General features: G+C 40.1%; 1 protein-coding gene and 1 long non-coding RNA gene across 6 annotated transcripts in view; both read left to right on the forward strand.

Moving 5' to 3' along the window:
• The window catches only part of rnf220a (ring finger protein 220a), a 186,748-nt gene that overhangs the window by 72,260 nt on the left and 90,278 nt on the right, over positions 1-24,210 (forward strand). The gene's annotated exons all lie outside the window — the stretch shown is intronic.
• Positions 127-2,648, forward strand: LOC145548096 (uncharacterized). The gene is made up of 2 exons (XR_014084393.1): positions 127-1,457; positions 1,953-2,648. It is a non-coding gene; the product is annotated as an uncharacterized LOC145548096 (long non-coding RNA).

Consider the following 24,210-nt stretch of genomic DNA (forward strand, 5'->3'; position numbering starts at 1 on the left):
TCAAGCACATAAAGCGAAATCACATACTTAATGAAATGTCTTCAGATAATTAAAACAGACTATGTCCAAATGGAATCCTTTGTGTTATTGACAATGAAAAATAAAAACCCCCATGAACTTATACTCTTGTATAAATTGGCAGAGTGTACTGGAAATTATAATTTAATATTTAAACGGTTGACATTTAACACAACAATTTCAGAGACAATATCAGTTTATATATCAAGATAATTCTTGGCATGTTTCCATCTGCTATGGACCTTAATCTGATCTTGATGCAAGATGTGGGACCTCTTACTGACATGTCCTGAAATTTCTATTGATGTGTAATTTGAAATGGCTGGTATTCCACACAATGAGATTAGAATCAACAATATTGATTAGCTCAATGTCATGATAAATATTTTAACTTTTGGTTTATATTTCAAATTCTTACTTTATAAGTTATTAATATTAGTTTGAACAATATTTTATTGTTCAAACTAACAATAACAAGTAGTCCTTGTTTGATTTAATTATGACATCATACAATCCAAATGGGAAAGCGCCCAAAATGGCAGTGAGATAGTATTAATGTTCGATACAACAGATTTTCTTTCCGATCCAATACTGAGTAAAATTTAAGCTGGTATTGGCCATGCAGATCCCATACTTTGTGCAAAGACAGTTAATTTGTTTCTTAATTAAATAAAAAATAAATGTAATCCATATCTTGGCTTCATAAAAAGAACACAATGTACTCTGATGCACTCATTTTAAACTCAGAAGTATATTGAGACAACAATCTCGTTTACTATAAACTATTTTAATTCAGCTGAAATATACAAAACATGTGAAAATCGAGTTGCAAACTAAAAAAAAGAAAATTAGTAAAGTAATAACCCTACTAAATACATCCTTGTTTAATTATTAAAACTACTATAAAATGACAGCTGAAATAGCTCCATGTCACTTTTTTTATAATCTGTCAACATGTTCATTTCTGAGTGAGTGAGCGTCAGCAGCACGCTGCGCTTGGGCATTACGTCCTTACACATTACATACTTACCAGGCGGAAGAAAAAGTAGTTCCCATTAACAACGTTTCATTTAGGCAAGATCTCAATAATTTAGTTACTTTCTAACGTACTCTAGTTATTATCTCATTATACATTATCTCAAATTACTAAAGTGTTGAAAGTATTGATCCTTGGATCTGACAATAGATTTAAAAAAATTAAGTTCTGGTATCGGAAGAATCGATATTTCAGTATCAATCCGCACATCACTAACGGCAACGCCAGAGATCATTTAACTGCCCTGATTAACGGTTAATTCAGTTGTAACAGCCTAACTAAGCTTTTATCTACTGTACTTTTATAAGATTTTCTTTTGGCAAATTCTCTAATCTCGGTTGGACATGAATGAAGATGGAGGACTTTTTTACGTGTATAGACCCTACAGCTGCTGTACTCGGAGGTAAGTTTAAAGTTGTCTGTCTTTCTAAGATAAGCTAACTGAAGCTAGTTAGCATGTCGTGATGTGCCAATTTTCATCCGCGGTTAAAGAGCCGCTCTTGTGAATATGAGCTTTGAACAGTTATTAACCACAATAGCTGTGGCTTAAAAATAATATCGACACGAGTTATTGGTAGCTTCCGTTTTTTAACATAGCTAAGGTGGCTTCTCATTCGTAGCTTCTGATTCGGGAAATGGTTAAAGGGCAATTCCGCCTAGTATTTCAGTAACTGAGGGTGTTTGATGTGCTGTAATTTAAAAACTTAAATGCAATGAGTCTAAAAGTCTAGGTTAGATATTCCACACTGTTACCAGGATATTTTAAACACTATTTTTAATTGGTGAATTTAAGTAGTCCTTGTTTGATTTAATTAAAATAACTTTCTTGCCATCTTGAATTCATGTAATATTGTAATGGAGCACATAAACTAAAATAAGACTTGTTTTATTTTTCAAGTAAACCAAACTGTTGCCATGGTGAAGCCTATGCCAGACACATCGTCAATCACGTATTGCACCATCTACAAGAAACTTTGGGAATTGCAAGTGACGGCATCCTTCACATTCTTGAGGTAAGAAATTTATGATACTGATTCATCATTACACTGATTAGTCCCTAAAACGTGGTTTGTTTTGTGATTGTTTTTCTGTCTGTGCTCCAATTAGCAGATGACCCAACAACTTCAAACAAGATCACTTTCCAGCTCTGTGGTGATCATGAAACCAACTTTCTACTGGCCATTGGAACCATGCCTGCCTGCCCTGATCTTCTGAAAGGAGGACATCACAGCTACTACACCTTTCAGCATCCGTGTGTCTGTGGCCACTCCTCTCTGTGCTGCTGACAGACGTCTTGAGAACAGCGTCCGTAACTGAGGCAAGACTTCCACATATAAAAGGCTATGGCTTATTGGAAGAAGTTCATTGCGGAGGAAGCTCCTATTGTTGACATCTAATCCCAAGATTTTTTTTTGCTTTAGACAATTTGGTTTGCTTGACTCTTAGTGCGGCAGATGTGTCAGATCGTCATTGTTCTGTCATTTTACAGGATTGTTTCAGAATCAGATGCCCATCCAGACTTTAAATTCTGACCAGTAGTCATGTTTTATTGTGTTTATGTGAAACTTAAACGTAATAAAGATGTTAAAAGTAATTGAATTTATGTCTTCATTTCAGCAAGCCAATAACATCTCTTGTTCCAGTATTCACAGGATAAATTTGTGGATTTTTGTCTTGGCATAAGAACCTTGAGTAAAGCTGTGACAAAATATATATTTTAATCCTATGCAACAATAAAAATAAACTAGATTTAGGTATATCACTGCAAAAAGTCCCCTTTCAAAAACAAGAAAAAAAAGTACAAAAATAGGGTATAATTTTCTTAAAATAAGAAAAATTATCTGCCAACAGAACAAGAAAATTTATCTTGTCAAGATTTTCTAAAACAAGAAAAAATATCTAACCAAGAAAAACCTACAAATATCTTAAAATTAGTGTATTTGTACTTAAAACAAGCCAATTTTACTAATACAAATAGAATATATGAGATTTATTTTCTTAATACATAGAACATTTTCCTTAAAATAAGAAAATTTTACGCTATTTCAAGAAATTCAGTGTCAAGTAACATTTTCTTTACTTGAGATAATTTTTCTTAAAATAAGATAATATATCTTACTCGTATAAGTAAAATTGGCTTGTTTTAAGTAAAAATACACTAATTTTAAGATATTGTAGGTTTATCTTGGTTAGATATTTTTTCTTGTTTTAGAAAATCTTGACAAGATAAATTTTCTTGTTCTGTTGGCAGATAATTTTTCTTAAGAAAATTATACCCAATTTTTGTACTATTTTTTCTTGTTTTTGAAAGGAGACTTTTTGCAGTGTATGACAATATGTACCTATACCAAGGGCAGAAAGGTCTACTTTTGTGTATGAAAAGTGTTTGTGAATTCGGACGTCATACAAATGCGTGACCACAGGTTGACTGATTGGGCTTCTGATGGGAAAACCTTCACAGTCCCAATAAGTAATGGACAAAACCCCCCAAACACCATGGCAAACGGCAATTCTGCATCACTCATTTTCTGACCCTCTTATTTTTCCTTGCAAAAGATTTCTTTCTTTTCATCTCAGACAGGACCGTCTGCCGAGGACGAATTTGACACATATAATCAAGACATCAACATGTACACATTAGCCAGACTGGCCTTCCTCGAAGCACTCAGCTTTGAGTGGCACGGAGATGCTCATTTCCTTGTTTGACCACAATGAAACCACCTTTATGTGTGTGTTGGTGTGAGTATGTCGGACCCAAAAGGAAGATCGGAGAGGGAGGGTTAGTGTGTCGACTGTGTGTGTGTGCGTGTGTGTGTGTGTGTGTGTGTGTGTGTGTGTGTGTGTGTGTGTGTGTGTGCGTGTGTGTGTGTGTGTGTGTGTGTGTGTGTGTTGCTTAATAGAAGGTGGTTAGAGGTGTCACCCTGCACCCATTTTAATGTGCTCCACAATTACAGCTGTCATGGCTGGGAGATAATGTGTCAGGCTGTTTTTCTACACGTTCACGCACGTACACACACACACACACACACACACACACACACACACACACACACACACACACACACACACACGCACGTACGCTGAGGTGGTAAAATATGGCAGACAAACGGGCCTCCGCTCGTATAAAACACCTCAACGGCTCCCATCATCATAGTCGTGTGTGCCTCTGTGTGTGCGTGTGTGTGTGCGTGTGTAAATGCACTAAAGATGTACTCTGTGCCTCTGCCCATGAATTATGAGTTTGTGTCAATGTGTGGCAATGCAGGTGTGTTTGGGGGGCCGTGTGCACTTGTGTCTGTGTGTGACAATATTTGCTTTGTTGAACGAGCCCCCTGGTGAAAGTCAGGATGGTTGTAGAATTCCTCATGTAGCATCGGAGCAGCAGCGGCGGCAGGAGGGATGGGAAAACACAGGAACAGTCGCAGAATTTACCGGCTCCTTTATGTTAACAGCTGACAGATCCTGGAAAGCATTTAAAAGGTGTGAAATTATTGCACAAAGCATTTTTTTTACATAACTCACTACTGAATATAATGGAAATAGCTTGGATTACTGTCAGTTGGAGACACTCCAAGCATTTGGCATGCTGAGATGAGTAATTAATCCTTGGTCCATCAGTATAGCATAGCATGAGATCCATTATTGGGTCATTGCTGTAACATTTCGTGGCAGTGGTACAGTCTTGGGGTACATTATATGTTGTGAAGCCAAAGAATCTGCATAAATTGCCTACATGAGACTGAACTCAAGTACACTTACTGTCATAGCTCAGATTTAAATGTATAAATGACACCTGTCTGACTTTACCCATAAAGTGTAGGAGCAACGGCGGTAGGAGTTCATCCTGTAATGGGTGGGTTGCCAGTTCGAATCCCCCGGTCGGTCTCTCTCAGTTGTTGTGGCCTTGGGCAGGACACTTGTTCCCTGCCTTAGCCTCCCGGTGGTGGTCAGAAGTGGTCAGGTGGTGGCGGTGCATCGACAGGGCAGCTCTGGCTGTATTCCTCTAGACAAGATAAAGCGCTAAACAAGTACAAGTACATTTACCACAATGAATTAGTGCTAAGAAGCTCTCACCTTATATTTTGATAACTTCAATGGTTCCCTTCTAAATAACTGGCACTCTTTAAACGCTACAAAATGATCTGTTGCTATGGGGATTTGGTGACCAAGAAGCCACTCACTGAGCTCTGGAGACTTATTTGCTTCCCTACATAAGCTACAAAAGACTGGCAAAACTTGAGAGATGAAAAAGTGTGAGAAATTATTTGGGTGGTAACAACTTGTTATACAGACAACAGACATTATACTCAACATAAATAAATACTTTAACTGAATAGGTATACAAAAGTTGTTATTTTTTTAAAAATACCATTTAAAAAAAAAAGAAGAAAAAATTTACATGATTTGATTTGTAATCTGCCTATTTTCTCAGCAGTTAGCAGTTAAATTAAAATGCATTCTTTTTTTATTTTCTTTTTGAGATAAACACAGCTGCTAAATGGTCTTGAATTGACTTCATCTTTTTAATATCTGACCCTGCGGGGATGAGCAAGGTAACCCCATGCTTTGAGCTCTCTGTTGGTGTGTCCCCTTCTCTCTGAGAATGACTTTGTCTCAGTCTACCTCTCTTTACCTTTGAGTGCTCCAGAAATTGGCAACGTGACCTCTAATTCTCCGGAGACGAATATGTGCACATAGATAAAAAAAAAAATAAGAGAAAAGAGAAAAAAAATGACAGAAACAGGAGGAAAAAAAATGTCTGAGGAAGAATCGACTCACTGGTGTTTTAATGTCATGCATTTTAGGCAATGACTGGAGATTATACTGCACGGTGCGCGCGCGCAAACATCTAACGCCGGCAGAGTCAGTCACACACAGGTTTGGCTTTTGGGGGTGTGTGAAATCAAATCTCCCCAAATCTCTATTCCACCGTCACGCAGCTGAAGATGCAAACACAGATGATTACCGCTCTCTCACACACACACACGCTTACAGGCACGCGCGCCTACACATATGCAAACGCTTGAACAAGGCGCACGCACGCGGCCGCGCAGATGCGCGCGTAGAGGGGTAACCCTGGTAGATTTATCAGTGGAGGTCTGCAACACAGTGGCTGCCTTTCTCATTTCATAGGCCACCGGGGCAGAACAGGCATGGGCTTGTTCAAATCCAACCCAGCAAGACCACCACACACAACCTCAGGCACACACACACACACGCACACACACGCATGCATAGAAACATACGCATGCATACGCGCTTTCTCTTTAGCGGCTTAACAGATGCCAACCAGAGTTGTTGGAGAGGAAAGCAGGGAGGGATAAAAGAGAGAAGACACAGACAGGAAGAAGGAAGAATGGGAAAAAGAAAAAAATATATACATGTGTGTAGCTTTCGTTAAAAAAAAAAAAACGGCATGATTACACCAACCTAAAAAATTTAATAAAAGACACACACCAACCTGCAGGTTCCTCGTCTTCACACGGGGCAGCTCAGTGATGCTCCATTCCGCCGCTTGTAAAACACACAGATACAAATAAATGAGGGAATCACGATTGCAGGCATTCTCTGTTTGTGTGTGTGTGTGTGTAATTTGTGTGTGTAATTTGTGTGTTTGCACACTGTCACTGGAGAAAATCTGTGTTTTCAGAGTGCACAGTGTAAGACCTAAATTTAATTGGATTCTTTGGAAATGATGGAGGCTTATTGGTGTAATGGCATGCTCATGGTGCGGTTGGAGTGAGCCCCTGTGGCAATGCCTAGTGCCTCGTTAGCTTGCCAGCCACACGTTCACACAAAACGCTCACACACACACGCGCGCACGAAAAGACTGTGTAAAACAAATACGAATAAGATCATGGGCGGAGGCTTTGATGAAAGGACTTGTAAGAAAAACCACATGCAACTTTGCATGTTGAACATGTGCACAAGGCGACACAAACAGCGTCTTGCAAAAGCATCCGTGAAGCTTTACTTCTTTCATTATTTTTCTTTCTTTTTCACATTGAAGCTACCAATTTCGATGTTTTATTGGGATTTGTGTGACAGGCCGACGAAAAAAAAAAGTCGTAATTGTAAACGGGGTTTTCAAAATCTGAAAAGTGCGGTGACCATTTGTGTCGATCCCATGGTTTTCAGAATCACCTTTTACTCCGATTACAGCAGAATAAACATTATCTGTCTGTCTGTCTGTCAATCATATGTATATATATATATATATATGTTTTAGCATATCTGACCAGTTTCACTACCAACTAGCGTCAGGAATGAGTTTTGTTGTGAGCTCCGTTCAGAGGGGAGTGTTAGTTTTCAACTTCGCAATGTGTTGCTTTAAGGTCAGTAGGGTACATTTTGTTCTCAGCTGAGCAGAGCGGTGCCCTCCACATGTTCATTGTGTCCCTTACATGGGTTGTGGTAAAGTGCAAACAGGACTTTTTATCGGTTCCAGGAACAAAGCTTTTTTTTTTTCTTTTTCTTTTTGCTTGCCGCTTTTCAACAAAGGCCAGGTTTTTGGATTGCAAGGCTACCAGTTGTTCTGGCAACATATTCTTCCACCTGCACCGTGGATCTCCACAGTTCCTCCAGAGTTAGAACAGACCTCTTGACTGTTCATGGCTAATGTTTAACTTGACTGACCTTTCGGTGTCAATGGGCTACAATAAAGCCAGATCTTGGTAAACTGAAGTTGTGCTGAGTCATCGAACAGAGCTCTATGAGATGTTCAAAGCTCCAGCTAGTTTTTATAACCCAATCTCGTTTTAAAGACTTTAAAATGTTATTTCTGACCTGTCTAGTGTCTGCCCTCCATAGAGCTGCTTTTTCACAACTGTTCTGACATTTCTAGATCATCTGTATTTATTTACTCATGTAGAAAAGTTAATGAAGGGTCTCTAAAGCATGTATTTGTTCTAAACCTCCAAATGAGTGCATTGTGTGCAAAGAAAAGAAAGTGCTCTTGGAAATTGTTGTTTGGGGGCCTCCTGGGTATCACAACTAACTAGACAATAGTTAGGGCAATAGTCTGCCCTGTTTTTCTTCACCCAATTCACTTTTTGCTCTTACTCTCTCCATCTTTTTCCTCCCCTTTGCTTTGGTATTAAGCCCAAAACATACCACCGAAAGGCCGAAAGGTTGTTTCAAATAGATGGCCAAACTCTCCATACCTTCTTTGGAATTCTGTCTTCTTTGGTGGCTCTAAAAAAAGAGCACAGCGAAGCCTCAGATGAAGGAATTCGGGGACAGAAGATTGAGGGATTCTTTGATCTGTCTGGTTTCAGCTGAGGGAAAATAAAGAGGCAGCCAGGCAAAAATATACAAGGCCCAGTGTGGAGCCTGGGCTTCACCCAAGGGAGGCAACCCAGAGGAGGAGCCCCATGTAAAGGCTTGAGCGCTGCCCGGCAGGGCCTGCACTGTTTGTGTTATTCTAACATGGTTAGCACATGGGTTAAACTCCCTGGTCATTTATTTAACACACTGGCTCCCTATGGCGCTTCCAGATGCCACAGGGTTAGAGGGAGCAACAAAAATCTCATGAGAGGACAAATCCATTTGGCAGTTTGTTTTTTACCGATTCGTTTTCAGTAAATGTCAGATGTCGATTGGATCCTCACACAAGCAGATGAAGGTGCATTGCTGCACAGTTAGCGTGTTGATCTTGCTTGCCCAATGCAAAGTTTACAACTGTACAATGGCGTCGTTCACCAACCACTTCAAGCTGGGACTTACCCATCTCTGTGTTTTCCTGATGGGGCTTTAGCGTGCATTGCAGAGTCCTGCACATAATTTCTTGCCATCGTCACTTATTGCATGAGACAAAGATTGCTGGACTTCAGGGTATAAAGTAGTTCTTTCAGTAGTCGGAATAGAACACAAAGCGAACAAAAAGCATTACCCTCCCTCATCTGCTTTACCAATTAATAAAGCAGATGTCCTGAAACTAAGAGTGTGCAAAATGATGTCTCAGCTCTGCCAAGTTACCCTCCATCTCATCTTTTAGGCCTCATGACACATATATTTTGGGGGAGGAGGCTTATGTGACTAAATTGTGCAGCAACCTTCTTGTCATTTGTTGAGAACCTACAAACTACCCAGACGTACTCTTTGTGGAAGTATTTTTGGGTATCACTGAAATTGAGGCAAAGTCCAAAGTATGAGACATGTGAGAAACAGCTTGTAATGTGTGCAGTCTCTACCATTTTATGTATCTGCTCTCCAGAGTTAGAATCCTAAATCAACATATTGTCATTTTCATTGTACAATTGGAAGACCCATTCCTCTCTGTCGGTTAGCTTACTTTTTTGTGGTTTCACTGCATATTTAGGTTGAAAGCAAACGACGTGATGGCTAATTAATTCTGTCATTGTCTGCCTATGTGTTCATCCAAATACACGCACACACACACCCCTACACGCACACGCATGCACACACACACGCACGCTTACACATACCCTTACTTCCACAAGCAACAACAACAACAACAACGTCTGGATGCCAGTTGGACGTTGACTGCCTTATGATATTTGGCAACCTTGTTCCTCAAACAGACTAGCGCACACAATCCCCTGTGGATGGCTATACCACAAACTGTGTTTGTGAATGTGCGTGTGTGCGAGTCTGTGTGTTTACCCAGGCAGCAGCAGCTGTGTCAGTAATAGCTCTCTAAGCTGCGGGCTAATGACAGAACTCAGAGAAGGGGACTCTAACATGGATAGATGTTTAACCCCATTTAGCCCCGATCTGGAGACCACTGGGCAAACACCATGTAAGCACACACACTTACTCTCTCACACACACGCACGGACACGGACCCACATCCATTAGATCTGCCACAACTTCTTTTCTTGTGGCTTCGGTTTGGTGTATAAAAAAAAAAAGAGGCATGGTGCAAAAGATACACAGGAGAAAAGAGATGGAGGGGCACAACATCCTTCACCCTGTATATCAGATCTGCCTCGTTCCCCCAGTTCCCGTGGCAACAAGACCTCACACACAACAAACCAAACCTCAAATCATAAACGCTCCCACCACTTGCGCACACACGCACACACTCAGTCTTGCACAAAGTCAAACGCACACACTGTCCTTTAGAGACGGTGTGTGCGTCTGTCTCCAGAGGGGGCAGGTGGTCACATCAGTTGTGCCTATTTGGGGGTTGTTAGCTTTTAGGGTTACAATGTGTGTGTGCGTGCATGCGTGTGTGTGTGTGTGTGTGTGTGTGTGTGTGTGTGTGTGTGTGTGTGTGTGTGTGTGTGTGTGTGTGTGTGTGTGTGTGTGTGTGTGTGTGTGTGTGTGCGCGCGCGCATCACGGCCCAATCATTGCTCAGCCAGCAGTCTATTGTCCAGGCCCATGAAGTGACTGTGAGGTCTAATTAGCAAGTTAACAAGTTAAGAGGTGGAGTCTGTCAAACGCTTAGCTCTTTCACCCCGAGGGTCAGAGCACCTTTGCTGGGCCTGGATGGACTCTGTATGCTTTGTGCTATCGGGGCTCCACACAATCACCAGCTGTGTTTCTTAGCTTGACCTCCCAAGTTAATACTTCAGAGAATCGTCTTTTTCTGTATTTACAGCTGCAAACCTTTTGGTTAGAAGAAAGATAGTATATCCCACGACATGGTGCCTCCTCCGCCATGTTGTGACTGTGGTGATGTGAATGCATATTGTTTTGGCCTCTTGTTTTGTCTTGCCAACAGATTGCTCAGCTGTTTTCCAACTCTTCCAAAGAAAATGCATGCTTGTGTTTTCCTTCAATGCTCTACTTTAATAAACACATACTTAATTAACCCAATGGTCAAGCAAGCTGATTGGTTGTTCATAATTGATGACAGATAAGTAAATGTCATCCAAACAAAAAAAAAAAAAAAAGATTTTCCAAAAGTTCAAAGTGACGTTTGTTGAACTTATGCAGCCTGTGTGCATGCATGCATGTTTTTTTTTTTTTTTCTGGGAAGTTTGAAGTGTAATAATCAGGGTGGTGAGACGCCATGTCTGTTCTGGGTGTCTTTATGACATTCTTCAGGACTCATTTGTAGCTGAATCGGCCACAGTAACGGAAAAATAGGGTGAACTTTAAATTCCTGTCTACATCTTTACCCCTTTCCCCACATTTACGTAATTTGCTTCTTTTAAGACCTTGATGCCAGCAGTTTAACATACTGGAAGTGAGTTCAAAGAGATTTAATTAAATGTAATTATCACAGGATTGAAGCTGAAATGATTACTTTCTTTATGTGACCACATTTTCTTAAGACCATGCTTTGGGCTTTGGTTCATAAACTTTATTTTCAGCAGTTCCACATGAATAGTTGATCCATTTCTCCCTCCACTCTTCTTCTTCTTTCTCCTTTTTTCTTTTTTCCTCTGTCTTATGCACTCTCCGTCTTTCTCCCTGTTAATCTGTCTGTCTCTATATCCGTCCCTCAATGAACTGAGGCTCTCTACCTCCCACAAAGGCAGCACCATATTTCTCCTCTTAAACATCGGGGGCAATGCCCATTGTCTGAAGCACATTGAAACTCACTCACAAAAGAGGTGGATGGCTCAATGTGTGTGTGCGTGTGTGTGTGTGTGTGTGGGTGTGTGTGCGCGTGTGTGTGTGTGTGTGTGTGTGTGTGTGTGTGTGTGTGTGTGTGTGTGTGTGTGTGTGTGTGTGTGTGTGTGCGCAAAGTAGGGGTTCCCCCACCTCCCTTTAAGCAGACAAAGATCCCAATTTGTCACCGCATGTACAGCTGTAGACCAAATGGGTTCAGTTTGGGTGTGTGCACATGTTACAATGTGTGCGTGCATTTGATTGTTTGAAGGCAGAGGGGCTAGGGGTCGGGGGGTGGGAGGTAGGAAAAACAGGGATACGGAAAAAGGAGGGAGAAATGGAGGCAGGATACCCCCTTTCTATCCCGGTACAACCTTTGAGGGGCCAGTCATCAGGAGGGGGTAAGAGGTTAGTGAGTAAAAAAAGGGGGTAAATAATTTTTCTGTGGGAATGTTTGTGTAAGGAGACAAAGCGGCAGCCACTCTGCTGCTGTGTGTGCAAGAGGGAAAGTGTTTGAGAGATCCAAAGGGGGCTGGTGGAGAAGTTGAAATGGCACTTAGCGAGATGGGTTTGCCCAGAGAAAGTCTTGGAAGCACCTCCCACATCCTCCATCCTCTTGGCGATAAATCGCTTGGACTGAACGTGACGGAAAGACCACTTGGGAATGATTTGCTAGTAGGTCTGATTTTTTACTTTCACTCCTTTAAAAAAAATTCACCTCATGCAATAACCTTTAGAGATTTGATGGCCTCAACATTCTTGTTTTTGCCCCTAGAGGTTGGCGACTCAAGTCTCAGACTGTCATGTTTAAGTCTCAAAAGCAACGATTTTTGATTATTTTCAGACTCGTGCTCTACAGACTTGACTTGAACTCAAGGTCTGGGACTCAAAGTTTCATAATTTATCAAAATTTAATTTTGGTGAAACACTCAGAGTAACACGCTCCGACAGGCATATGAAAAAGTCCAATGTAAAAGGGTGTGATTGATTTATTAACTGGGGACGTTTGTAGACCGCATCATTTGCCAGTTAAAATCTGCTCACTTGAGCTCTTATTTTATAAGAATGAACCACAAAAAAGTCTCTCAAATTCAACTTTTTTGTAGAATGACTTTGAATCATTAAAAAAATGTTAAAACTAATAAACATAATACACCATTGGTATGACTGTATGCAAAACTCATCTGTAACTCGGTACGTTTTTAATATGTTTTGATCCAGAGAAGCAAAGAATAAAAAAATAATAAAACCAAGTTTGCAAAAGTGGTCACCTGGAAACAAGCAGCCTCACATACTGATGACTGAAAATATCCTGGCAAAAAAAGTCTCTAAATGTGTATATATAGACCAGTTTTGTTTTCACTTCTTCTCTTAGCTGAGGACAAACTTGAATCTTTGTGTTTCTGGTGCCATCTGTTGAATGGGAGTTTTAGCGTCATGCGTCACATGTTGTTGCACACGATCACAATCCTTGGTTTCAGGCAGTAAACCTGGACCGAAAATCAAAAACAAAACATTTGTTGCCTGAATCACATTTGGCTTTTTAAGCTGTATAACCAAAAAAAAATCCAGGTTAAATATTTCATTTTCCCCCTTTTTGTAGAGTAAATGACGAGACAACCGGACCGACTATACTATAATCAATAACCTCTAAAGACGCCAGTCCTCAAAAATATTTATTTATTTATTTATTTTCCAGCAAAGGCAAGTTGAGTTTTACATATTTAAGGGACTAAATTTTACAATTATGCTAACAGTGAATCAGTAACAGTTATCTGTTTCCCTGCATCTCACCGTCTCCCAGAGCTCCCCGGTCGGGTCAGCGCCACCCAGCCTTGCAGACCTCCTCGTCCCCTGGCTGGCCCCATATGTTGTGACTCCTGACAACTTCTCCAATTTGCTCTGCTGTGTGAAGAGGCTGGGAGCACATTGATGTCTTCCCACCTACACACAAGCTCAGGAGCAATCTGCTCCTTCCTCATGGACACACACAAGCACCCGAGCATCCTCACACACCAAAGTCATCAATATTCTCCCATTTATAAATGATCTGGCCCTGGGATAGAGTTTCAGACCTGCTGGGTCCCTCTTACCTCCTCCCATACACACACGCACGCACGCATACGCACAGACACGCACGCACGCACACACGCACGCAGTCACACTCTTCACTGATCATTGATTACCTTCTCAGATTTAACACAACTCCATTGGTTGTTTGAGCAGCAGAGGGGACCTCTGTCCATGTTCATCCCAGATTCACTGTGTGTGTTTTCTGTGTGTGTGCGTGCCTGTTTGATCATGTGCAGTTAAATCAGCAGATGTGTATGCGCTGCGATGGAAGGTCAAAGGAGTAAAACAAAATCGCACTCCTGCTGGTCATTTTGCTGCTTATTAAAAAAAAAACAAAAAAAAACAAAGAATGGATGGAAAAGAAAGATGGAAACAGTGGAAGTGCAAGGCATCTTGTGTGTGTGAATCTATTTCAGGAGTGATGTGAACATTTCCGATTGAAAGCCACAAATCATGTACATGCATGGATCAGTCAAGCAAACACAGTTGAGAGTACGACTTGGAAATAAAACCAACGTTATTCGAGCATTTCAGTGATACCTTGGTATAAATACAAATTGAGCAATCAAAAAAAAAAAAGAGAAAAGTTTCCCACATATTTTGGTGAAGGGAATCTGGGCTTTATGTCCCACTTTTTACATTCATTTGTGTGGCCGTTGGCAAACAGCGATGTCAACAGCTATGACACCGCCATCTCACCCACAGTGCATTGGCCGGTTCCCTAACATTTTGCCACAAGGGTAAAATCCTGTCATCATCCCTTGGATCTAACATCATGTGTCAGGTGCATTTCCATTGTCCATAAAATTACAAATATAAATTTGCTTAATGGAAACACTCCAATTTAAAAAAAAAAAAAAAAAGATTTTTGATTTTGTGCTAGGATGAGGTTGTTTTTCAGCTGCATTGACATTTGTGTATTTCTCAAAACTGCTAAAGAAACTTTTTTTTTGCATCAAATGAGTCACGCCAGTTTGAATAAAGCAGCAGCAGCTTGTTTAAAGGCTCCAGCCTCTTTGAAAAATGCAAAAAGTTCTCACAGCATCTGACAGTTCACCAAAAGTTGAGTTTGTCACTTGAACATGTTGAATCTTTTGTAAAATCACCTACAACTATTTCCTATCAAAATCAATCAAAGCCGCTCCCTAGTGTAAGGGGATTGTCGCGCCAATGTCTGAATAACACACAAACGATATGATTTATGTGAGCAAACTTATTCACATGTGAATTTAATTGGATTTTTTATTCAATTTAAACACTGCAATTGCAAAATTGTGTTTTGCAACTTATATGTTAAATCAGACAGATCAATACAGCCCTGTTTAGAACTGTTAGAGCTAGGGATGCACAATATTATCAGTATCGGCCGATATTAGCTGTAAAATTTAGTATCGGACGTCAACCATTCCTCATCGATATAAAAGGTGTTTTTATATGACAAACCAGTGACTATGATGCCTGCAGCCCAATGTTAAATTTGCACTGTTTTACTGTTGCCATTGTCTTAGAGAGCAAATGTGACAATGTGACAAATTTGACATTAAACATAATGCATTTTGAAAGTGTTGCATCATTTTCAGCCTTCTTTTTAGCATTTGGTAGCAGGCTAAATTGACAAAGATAATGCAGTATTTTAATCCACATTAGAGAAAACCATATAGGTTCAGTAAGTAGGTATGGGAAAAAATATTGGTATCTGTATTGTTTATTGACCAAATGAGTTTTGGTAAATCGGATATTGACCAAAAATTCAAGATTGTCCATCCCTAGTTGGAGCATATGACTCTTACTATATGAGGAAAAACTAAACAACTCATTTACAATTAGTGCAGTTAACTGAACATATTTTTTGCTTGCACCAGTGTGCATCTTTTATCATGAAGACGTGCAGCCGTTGTCATTACCAGCTCACCTGCAGCCACTCGCTCACTCTCCGTTTCCCTCCCTTCTCACGCCACGATTGGCCACGGCTAACTGTAGATTCCTTATAACCCGATCCTGTCTAAATTTGCAGGCCTTTCCTCATTGATTTCCCCGGGTGAAAATAAGAGGATAGGAAAGCATGTTAGACGTCTCCGGAATCAGAGCCAATCCATTAGCAACAATCAATACACTGGCCGAGGGAGACAGAGAGAGAGAGAGTGAGACAGAAGGAGAGGAGAGAGAGGAAACGTGAGTGTTGACAAAACCAAATAAATATAGATGCGCAAAGAGAGAAGAAATCAGATTAGCGTTGAGAGAATCTAAGCACAACACTTTTAACCCCTAACCTAACAATCTGTGTTTACACCACAGTAAGGAGAAGGAGAAGGAGGGAGCGATGGGGAGGAGGGAGTTTGCGGCTACGTGGAGAGCACGTCTGTTCCCAACTTGAATTTAACAAGGTTTTCATGCTGCTGATGGGTGGCATTGAAAAAACTGTACACACATGCACTCACGCACACATGCAAACCCATACACACACAGTCGTACATTCACGAATAACTGTTGACATGCATGCTATTGTCATAATTGCTGTGGTTGAGCGTAATGTGACTAAGGATTTATTGCTTTCTTGCGGTGCAATGAAGTAAGTCCTTTTTATATAAAGATTATTACATGGTTTGAGAGAGGCCGAATGTGGAAACACAGACCAGATGCTGCTCAGTAATTCTCCTAATGTTGTCTTTCTTTGTGTTTTGTTTTTCATGTGGCCCGTTCTCCGTCTTTTGGCTTTCTCCATCCAGGTAAGTGTGTTTTTTCTCTCTCCAAATGATTCACTATATATATATATATATATATATATATATATATATATATATATATATATATATATATATATATATATATATATGGACAGTGAAGATGTCCATATATATATATATATATATATATGTGTGTATATATATACTCTCCAAATCTCATTAGAAGATAAAAAATGCAATTTATGATTCTCTATAAAGTTCATACGCCTACTACATGGTCACAGACTAACTTTTATGGTTTACAAATCAATGTAACACTTGGTCAAGATATAAAACGGCTTAAAGTGGAGAAACTTATTACATCTTTACACTACAATACCGTGAAGCAAGTACAGCGGTCCGCCCTCTGGGTTTTCCCCTAATATGCACGTAATCATTTTTGTAGTCATTATCGAGATTCATCAGCGTTAAATAAACTGAACATGTGGTCTTTACATAAAGCTTCACGGCAGTAAAAAATAAATAAAAAAATCCAGTGTATAAATGATGAAACAAATGTAGTTTGAACAAAAAGAAAAATTTAGTCAATACTTTAATTTAGTAGTTTATTGTAAGGTCAGAAAAGACACATGCACCAAAAAAAAACCGCACACACACACATACACATCTGCTTCTGCTCTGCTGTACGACACGTGGAAACGAAACGTGATTGAATATTTAGTCATAGTAGAAATGTCACGTTTTTGGAAAGATTTTTCTCTAAAACTGAATTTCTGCAGTAATACTCCAGTGTTCAGCACTGCACTTGTCTTGCAAATCACCCCGTGTGCTCTACCTGTAAACATCTGACAAGTCTTATTAGTTCAGATCAATGAAGGTGTAAAAGTTCTGAGATGAAAAGAAACCAATCGCTGCCTCAGGGCATGTCCACTCAGAGACTTCCTGTTTTGAAGTCGGTGTTACGTTGTACCTTTTGTTCTGAATCAACATGTTGTTTTTGTGCATATTTACAACCTTGCTTTGACTTGACGACTTGGAGATTAAAATCTGTGTCATGAAGCAAAGACAATCACTTCCTGTTTGGTTTAGTCAACTTTCTGAGACATTGTCTGTTCTTATAAAACTCTTCACCCTAAAACAAATAGTGTTACAAAATTCTCAAATGATTTGCTTTCAACAGTAGTTTTTGATTTAAAGTGTCCTGCAAAAGTATTCCTTGGACTTTTCACATTTTGTCACACGGTGACCAAAAGCTGACTTTTGCATGATTGATCATCAGAAAATAATTATCCTGAAAGAAAATAAGCACTTTTCTGAAAGCTCAACATATGTTTTATTCATTTACACCCTTCCTTCATAGCTCCAGTTGTATGCACAGAGTAAATGTTTTGGTGGAATACTGGCAGAATTGTAGCGTTTAACAATCAACTCTCACCAACTTCTATGTCTCTGCTGAAAAAAGTCATGATGCTGCCACCACATGTCATGGTAGAGATGTGTTTAGGCGTCAAGTGTTAAGTTCACATTGTTTTGAATGTATGCTAAACTGCCCTTAAAACATTTCTAAAACCTGAGTTTGCTTTAAACGTCTCTGCAGCTTTCTCCCTGATTTTATCTTTTCCAGGGAAATATTCTATCCCTTTAAGGCATTTCAAACTCCCAATCAATCAATCAACCAGCCAGATACTCCTGACATCAACTCATTAGGTGTATATGAGGAAGACCAAAGACCCCATAAAGGGCATCAGGTGTGAGGATTTTATTTTTGGTTGTTTTGTTTATTTAATCAGTTCCAGTGTTATGTGTTCTTTTGAAAATAAAGTGTATCTATCAATGCATGCGATTTCCTGCCATAATTACGTCATTTCTATTAAATCAGTGTCAAAAGGTCTTGAAACAATATTATCGTTTATCGCCGAAAAATTATTTAGACAATTAATCGCTCAGCAAAATTTGTTATTGTGACAGGCCTAGTTATAAGTCTGTGACTTGAAACCGTGCAAACACTACCTGAAAATAGACACTTGTTTTTACCCTCCTGGAAAATAATTGCATTCAGGGGATCGTTCTGCATTACCATGTTGCTCCTTTCAAAGACTTGTATTGAAGAGTGAAGAGGCGTTCTCCACAACTCTGACTTTGATAGATGGTTCCCGTCCTCAGCAAGAAATACTGATGTCATTATCTATGGATCGGTATTCAATCAGTGTCTTATTTTCAATACACGAGCCATTTTTTAAGCCTTACACTCCAAAGGAGGTTTCCTATACGGCATATCCTATTAAGTTGAATCAGACGCCTCATTGCAGCTGGAATTACATTCAAAGACAAACTGTCAGTTTAAATTTCTGGCTTACTCGCCAGCCGCAAAAAGCATGTTGAGGAAAAAGGAAAAAAAACGCAGAAAGGAATAAGAACATTCATTTCTCCCTCGCTGTCTAGACTTGCACTTATATTGTCTTTTTTATATTTTTTCCTTGTTTCCACAATTTCTTTCACCATAACAAAACCTAATACCGTCTTCTGAAGTCTAAGTGGAAATTAGCTATGACTACATTGTTGACTGTCCCATGTGTCTAAAGCTTCCTCCCTTCCTTTATTGTCTATTGAACGATAAATAATGACTGGTTTGGCCTTAAAGAGACTTTGCTTTGTTGGCTTTTATATGTATCTTAATGGTTCATGATTGCCCTGCAATGACAGTGTCTGTATGTATGTTACAAAAAGAGGAGGGGTTCTTGTCTGTTTGCTTGAATATACGTTTGAAGCTATGTGTATTAGTGTGGGTATAAGAGTATTGCCAGCCGCGCTTGACACCACGTGTCAGGAAATAAAGTACTATTGACACTGACAGAAGTGAATGCAATTACTACTCTTGATTGTTATGTGCGTGAAACAGATCAGTATGTGCTTGTCCTAGTTTTTCCCGTGTCACGCAAGGACCCCCTTCACAACGGATTAAGACCGTCACTTGGTGTCTATGAACCTCATGGAAACTTGCGTCAAGTTTGAAGGCAACCGCGATGCCTCTGCACCTTAACGCTCACCACTAAGTTCTGTCATTGCTGCTTTAGTGGCCACACAACAATGTTTGAACAGTTTCGATCTTTCATGCACCGCGCCACAGTCTCGATGCCCCTCAGAAGACCTCTACAAGATTCTGGTTCATTCAGGATCTGGCTGATTTTTTATGTTATTGTGAGGTCTTGGGTTGGTGTGAAGGGAGCCTTAAGGACAAAGACACTGAGAGCATAGAGGGAGAAAGCTATTAAAGTTGGCCGGTGTTTGGGCCTTGTAATAGTTATCAGTGTTTTAGGGCAAATATTATGGCCATGTAACGAAGGCCTTGATTTCTTTATTAGCCTCTTGAAGTCATTTAGCTTGCGCTTACCGATGTGACCCTCTCCAGGGATTCCCTTCAAGTCCATCGCTTCAAACCCTCCCTGACCATCACCTCATCCCTCCTTTTCTTATCCATTTTTTCCCCCCTCCCTCAGCGCAACCCTCCTCCTCTCTACTTCTCGCTGCACCCCGTGATGATGAAATCAAATTAGGTGCACTGGATGGGCCTAAATCACAGCTCGCGTTGCAGGCCATGACATAAAGAATGGCCACGACGAGGTTACTGAGAGTTCACCATAGATAATGAAAGAGACAGCGAGGTAATAGCATGACGGAGTGGTGGGGTTCAGTATACCGGGGGCGGAGGGACGGGGTGGGGGGAGCTTAATACGAGGGGAGTGTGGAGGTTCATTTGGAGGGTACCTGCTTATATGACCATCTGGTTAGGGACACTCGTTCTCCTCTTTTGGCGCCTTCTCCCTTCTCAGCTTTTCGTGGCTGATCTTGCGATGATGCAAGTCTTTTCTCCTGTCCTCTCCTTCATCCTCTGTCACCAGCTCATTCTCTTCTCTTCCTTGTTCCATCCTCCCATCCATCCTTCTTCCTTTCCATGCCTTGATGGTGATAAAGGTTTCACACTCAATTAACTAAAGTATCACCTAAAAGGGGGAGTGTGGCTGGCATTATCAGGAGACATTCACTAAGTACTTCAGTGATGGTTAGCCACTTCTGTAATGACTTATCTCTTCTGAGTCTATTTTGTCAACGAGAGCGTCTCCTGATTTTCCCAAGCCTCAGTTTATTTGACGCTGGACATTAGTTGCTTTTCCCTCTAGTTGTGATAAAAGCAATAAATCTGATCAAACGTACACGTCCTGCACTTTTTTCCTGATTTTCAACAAGAAATTTACAGCTGAGCTTAATTAACAGCAAAAACACCACAAAGATTTCGATCAAGGAGCCTGGCAACACAGCGTTTTTAAAGTTTACCCAAAGCGTCATCACAAACCACACAACTAAAAGCTCTCCCCACGCAAAATTTTTGTAAGATTTACGTGACCCCTGTTCTGGCAGAAAGTTGTGGCGTGTAAGATTTTACGGTATATGGCCCCAACAATGGACTCAATAACTGGATCAAGTTGCCCTGTATCCTTAGAAGAAAAATAACCCTAAAACATTGTTTCCACTTTTTTTGCTTGACTGTGGGGCAGATTTTCCTGCTTATTCAATGAATTCCTATTTCCCAAACAGCAGCAGATTGACTTGATTCCAAGAACTTGATTTTGGTTTAATTTGAACTCAACTCTTTGTCAAAACCTTCCTTTGCACCACTTAGTAGACGTCCACTGGCAAACTTGAGATCTGGTTATATGCTATTGGACTGCAAGAGTTTATCCCAGTGTGGAATTGTGTTCTCACCAATGGTGTCCTCGGCTGTTGTCCTACATGCACTATTCTCAGCTCCTGTTGATCCCTCACCCCGTCTCATGGTCACCCCCACCACAAAAGCTTACACTGAGCCTTACATTTCTCTTTCTTCCGTTTCTTATTAATTCCACCAGTTTCATCAACATTTGTCACTGTCTCTGGCTTTTTGTACATGAGTTTGGAGCTGATTTCAACCATGTGCAAATCTATTTATACCTGATGCCCTTTACGGGGTCTTTGGTCTTCCTCATATACACCTAATGAGTTGATGTCAGGAGTATCTGGCTGATTGATTGATTGATTGGGAGTTTGAAATGCCTTAAAGGGATAGAATATTTCCCTGGAAAAGATAAAAATATGTATTTTTTTCCCACATTCAATGCATAATACTGTACTAATAAAATTATAAAACCCACAATAGGATCACATAGTCGTTCCCCACACTGTAGGGGTTGAACATGGTTAAACATTAAATGTAGACATTATCTGCTGCCTATTGATAGGTTAAAAATAATCTTTATGGCATCAGGGTGCCACATATGTCCAACACAGCCTTGTATTATTTTTATGGTGAAATTTCAACAATGTGTCAAATCAATAGGGATTAATGTAGATATGACTTTTTTTGCTCACATTAAAACAGGCTGTCAGTTATAGTAGCGAACACACTCAAATGTTTCTGTAGAGTTTTAGCAGATGGTTAATCATATCTCTGCGTGTGTGTGTCTAAGAAACTCGGGGCTAACAGGACACCTGTTGCTGTTTACAATCTGTTGATTTTCTCTCATTACTAAATACCACAACACATACTATCCTGTTTTAACACACACACGCACACACACACGCACACACACACACACACACACACACACACATAGTGCTGTTCACAAACACTACGGTTTAGTGTCGTCCAACACAATAACATAGAATGATCCTTGACCTCTTCCGTCAAGATTATTTCCTTTTTTTCCTTCCTTAATGGGGCAGGTAGGATATCTGAGATCACGGGGTCATGTGGATTTGTTGGTCAGCTGCCAAACTTCACTCCTAATTAGCGTAACTGCAATGTTGTTGCTTCGACCCAACTTTTCAGCTTGAGATATCACCTTAAATAGTGCAAAACACATAAAGTATCTGTATGTATGTAGCGAATCTTTGCCTGTGTCTAATTTCAGATCCTCACTTAGTAGTTTGTTTTCAAGACTTTCTGGCATACGGTTAAAATATATATTTTTTAGAGATTAAACTGGGTTTCTGCAAGAAGCTAAATCTAAATGCATCTCTCTCAACCCAGAGTTCTCTGACTGACCTTGAAGCCACCTTGTTCTTCATTCACCAAACTGGGCTTTAATTCCGTAGGCTGGGACGACCAAACGGAAATAAAAAGCCCATTATGTGTAGCCTGCGGCGGGGGCTTGTTGACTGGGTTTTATTACAGCAGGGGATGAGAGTGTTTGATGCCTTCATTTAGGGTCCCGAGCTCCCGGCACAGAGAATAGTGTGACAGTACGGGTCCCCGTGGCACTCCTAAAGACCCCGTGACGAAAGAAGAAAAAAAAAAAAGACACCCTCTGTGTATGTGTGTGGGTGTGTATATGCGTGTGTGCGTAGAGTGATGACTTGGCCCTGGCTTTCTACAGTTCGGGCTGGCACTCCTGTGTAAACGCCCTCGTAAAGCTGACAGACAGACATATGTATGAATCCTCCATTAAAGTTTTACTACTAATCAGTATGGATGGCCCACCCAGTCGCCTACTGGCTGATAACTCACTCACATCCCAAATGTTCTCCAGTCAGCCTACTGCCTGCAAACACAGACGGCTGTATTCTCCTTAAAATCTGTAAAATCATATCTGTCAAGTATCCTTAGCAATGGTGGGACTCTGAAAAAAGAAAACGGATGATCCAGCTTTTTTTTTTAAATGTTACAAGTAGTCAAATTAAGTTTATCCAAAAAAATAAAATAAATAAATAAATTATATTTGACAAACTTAATTTGATTGCATGTAACAAATTAACTTTTTTTTTTTTTAAGTTGGAGCTCCATTCTCCTTTTTCAGTGCACTGTGTATCCAAAGAGCTGCACTAGCATTCACTGTCAGTTTTTAATATCATATAAAAACTAGGGATGCCTCAATGAGACTTCCAAGTAATTTAAGAATAGGCATTGACTGACGCTGTGTCATAGTTTATTAGTTTATTATTTTCACTAACTTAGTACCACCTACATGCTGGAAAAGTTAAAGGTTCATAAACTATAGCATGACACAGTAAGAGTAAGTAAGTAAGAGCAGTCTTACTTACAGTAAGCTACATTTAGCTTGCTATCTTTTTAAAGAGGTCACCGTTGCTTTTAGTTCTTTTAGTCTTATGTCTCTTTCTGAAAAGCTTTTATCATTCCTAAAACCTGCAGTGTGCAGTAATGCTATTAATCTCAACTGAATGTTGTAAGATGCTTAAAAAATTTTGTAAATCAGCGGACGTTCCCACATGCTTCTTCAAACCGTTGTCTGCTTTCAGCGTAGACAACGGTCTACACTAATCCCCTGGTGTTTTAACACCAGGGGATCAGGTTCATCAAGGGGTTGGCAGACTCATCAAAATCTATGTTGCATATCTTGCGGTACATAATGTATCGTAACAGTATCAGCCAAGGTGTCATGGGAAAGTGAAAAATGGGGGAAGGGAAAATTGGGTGAAACAAATGGAAGGGCTGGTGTGGGATGACTCTTTGACAAACAAAGTTATTTATACTGACCTGCTTGGCATTCAGTTAGAATTTCTCATCTATGAAGTTCCCTCCTTCCTTCATTCTTTCCTTAGCTTTTCCTTCTTTCCTTCCTTCCTTCCTTCCTATTTCAATACCTGGCAGTAGGAGAAATATCCGACATACCTTCACTGTGAGTTTTTGTATTAATACATAATTAAAACAATGCATTGGAACCCCGACTTTCAAGTATGTCCCTTATTAATAACTGTCTTTTTACTTCTGAAGAAATGTCACAGTTTATTTCTTTAACATATCATTTAGAAGCATGTTTTATTGGCTGTCTAACCTAAAAAGATTGGGCCCACTTTGTGTGCCTCCCTGCCGTTTTTCTTGA

The sequence above is a fragment of the Poecilia reticulata genome, chromosome 17 (assembly GCF_904066995.2).
Source record: "Poecilia reticulata chromosome 17, P_reticulata-male-v2, whole genome shotgun sequence".
NCBI lineage: Eukaryota > Metazoa > Chordata > Actinopteri > Cyprinodontiformes > Poeciliidae > Poecilia > Poecilia reticulata.